This window comes from Alligator sinensis, unplaced genomic scaffold, assembly GCF_000455745.1.
Source record: "Alligator sinensis unplaced genomic scaffold, ASM45574v1 scaffold1086_3, whole genome shotgun sequence".
Lineage (NCBI taxonomy): Eukaryota > Metazoa > Chordata > Crocodylia > Alligatoridae > Alligator > Alligator sinensis.
The window spans coordinates 524,864-528,278 of NW_005841975.1; positions in this window are offsets into that span (position 1 = coordinate 524,864).

Here is a 3,415-nt window from a genome sequence, read left to right on the forward strand (position 1 = left end):
AGGTCCTGGCAAAAAAGGGGCCAATCTATTTTTGCTCTTTAAGCTCAACCAGGAAAGAATACTATTGGGATTATCCCAGATACACTCTACCATTCAAAACAGATGAGACTGTTGGGTTCCCACAGATCAGTCTAGTTTGAAGACAGCCAGTCATTACCTACAGAGGTGGTGGAGTCTCCATCCTTGGAGGTTAAAGCCCAGCTTAACAAAGCTCTGGCTGGAATAATGTAGTGGGGGCTGGTCCTGCTTTGAGCAGGGGGTTGGACTAGATGTGACCTCCTGAGGTCCCTTCCAACCCCCATTATCTGTGATTCTATGAAATACATTTTTAAAAGCATAGGTGCATATAAATCTACACGTGCACAATATATTTTGTTATGAAGTGGGGATGCAGCTCTCCACCAATGCCATGACTGGACATTAGTGATTTTGAACAATAACATGAACCCTGCCTCCATCAATCCACACTTCCATGCAGACCTCTCACCTAGTCTCCCTCCCCGCCCCCTCCCACCTCTATTAGTTATGAATTCTTAGTATACAAGTTGGTTATGTTAATAAAAGACAGCTTGGTGAAAATGTATTTTTAGAAAAATGGTAAAAGAGAGTGATAGAAGGATAGTATTCTGGAGGTATGCAGTTCTAGTATCATCATGCTCCTTTAGAAATCTTTGGTGCCTCCACACCTTGAATACTTGGCCCGGTTTTGGTCACACTCCTAAAAAAAGGATATAGAAGAACCAGAGAAGGTCCAGAGAAGGGCAGCAAGGATGATTAGTGGTGTGGAGGCATTCCACATGAGGAGAGACTACTCAGTTCAGTTGAATGGCATGTCTTCTATCCTCTACACAGTACCCTCTACTCAGGGTATCTTAGAGATGCTTGTAGGGGTCCATGGTAAGGGTTTACAAAATACTAATGGTGAAGAGGAATTAGGGATTTATTATTTATTCTCTCACAATACAACAACTAGGGGTCATAAAATGAAACTAAAAGGTAGTAAGTTTAAAATTAACAAAAGGAAGTTTTTTTTTTTCACATAGCAAGCAATTAAAGCATGGAACTCATTGCCACCAGGCGTTGTGGAAGCTGACAGTTTAGCCAAATTCAAAAAGGAGTTGGAGAAATTCTTGGAGGAAAGAGGCATCAGTAGCTATTCAGCATGGGAATTGGGGATACAGACTCTGAATCAAAACTTCTTAGACCTTAAATGCTGGAGGCCACAAGTGAGAGAGCAACAGTGAAAAAACCCCTGGTCATGCCCAGCCCACTCTCCCTTTGAGCTTCCACTCCCTGCCACTGTGTGACACAGGCTACTGGGTAAGATGTACCTATGTTCGGACCCAGTAAATAGCAATTCTTATGTTCTTCCATTCTTAAGTAACCGTGGAAATGGTGAAGTTTAGGTGGAGTGTAGTGGCTTATTTTTTCTGACCTTATTTATTTGGGGCAGGTTACATGAGTAGCAATCCTTTTTTACTTCACAATAAAGTTTTTGTATATTCATTTCCTAGTTTTGTTTTTAATGGGTTAGACAAGAGGGAGGTAAAAAGTGCAGCTGCTGATGGAAAACATGGCGTTCATTGGCAGCTGCACATGAACTCTTCCTGTGTACCAGCTGGGGGCATGCACCATTCTCCATTGTAGGATAATATCTGACAGAAAAGTGTAGCTCCTGACAGGAAAGATGTTATCTGCTGCAGTCAGGTTTGTGTGTACGGCTCATAGACTCTGTTATGAAAGATAACATTTAAAATTGATCTCAAATCCAGCAGTTAAAAAAATGAAACCTTACCCATCCACCTGATCTCCTTTAGATATTCCTGTTTACCAATGTGTGTGTGGATGGCAGTGCTTTCTTAAGAAATATACGTCAACAATGAAAAATTGGGATACCATCATTAGATTTCACTCAAAGCCCAACTTTAAAGATTTGCTGCTGGAAAATCTGTTAAGAGAAAACATGCAATAACTGTATGGACCATTCAGAGCTGATGAAAATCAACCAAGTGTGAGATTCCATATCTATGGTCCACCACTTTTTGGAAAAACCAGGAATGCATATCTCATTGTATACACTTTGCAAATTCTAATTGGAGAGCAGCTGCCAGGAACTTCCATGCATGGTGTACATGAAAGCACCCTATATAGCTGTGGCAGCCAAGTGATGATTTGCAGACAAGAATTTAATGTGCTCTCCCCAGCAAATTACCTTTGCCCAATAGCCAGGGCATCCTTCAGCTATTGGACCAGTGACAGCTTTTCTGTTCCAAACATGATATCAATTCATAGATTCATAGATGTTTGGGTTGGAAGGGACCTCCGTAGATCATAGAGTCCAACCCTTTGCCCTGGGCAGGAAAGAGCACAGGGGTCAGACGACCCCAGCCAGGTGCATGCCTAGCTTCCTCTTGAAGACCCCCAAGGTAGGGGAGAACACAGCTCCCTTGGAAGCCCATTCCAGATTCTGGCAACCCTCACCGTAAAGAGGTTTTTCCTGATGTCTAACCTAAATCTGCTCTGTCAGTTTGTGCCCGTTGTTCCTAGTTACTCCAAGGGGTGCCCTGGTAAACAGACCATCTCCTATTCCTTGCTGCCCCCCAATGAATTTGTAGGTGGCCACAAAATCACCTCTTGGCCATGAATGCCACATGCCTCTGGAGGCTGGTGGGGCATGGCGACCTCCTGCAGATAGTGGTGGTGCTTTTGGTGGAGGGAGTGTAGTGGGAGCAAATGGGGAGCTGCCGCAGGCAGCAGCAGCACTGTCAGTTGTGGGTGTGGGTGGTGAGCGCCGACCATCACTGTCGGCGGTGCCTTTTCGCAGGGGGTGCACCGCCACGCTCAGGGGGTGCATGTGCACCCAAGTCCACCCACTACATGCCACCAATGCTCTCAGCCTTCTGTTCTGCCTGTCACAACCCAGTGATTTTTGAGCCTCGGCACTATGGAATTTCCTGGCCACATGAGAGCTCCTTTGCACGGCAGAGTGTTCTGCTGCAATTGAGAACCCGCGTGTAGAAGAGAGTTCCCACCAATTTGCAGTTTCCTTTGCAGGATGTATTTCTTCTTTGCAGCACAGAAACGCACGGTGCAAAGAGTTCCCGCTATTCGAATGTAAATTTGTGCCCCGCTATTGGCCAGTACTAAATTATTCACACGTGGCGGCTAGTAATTGGCTTGCTAGCCGTTTAAAATTCCGCGTGACTTCCGCCCAAGTTGAAGAGCTTTGAGCATGCTGCAGAGTGCCTCTGAAGTTATCTGACTTGCGGCTGCCGATCGATAGACTGATCACCTATCGATCTTTCTTCCCGTCACCGAGCGCAACCCCAGACATCCCCCTTTCCCCGCCGGCTTCGAACTGCGGACGGATTAACTGGCTTGGGCCCTGCCAGCTGGAACAACTCGTGTGGTTGTT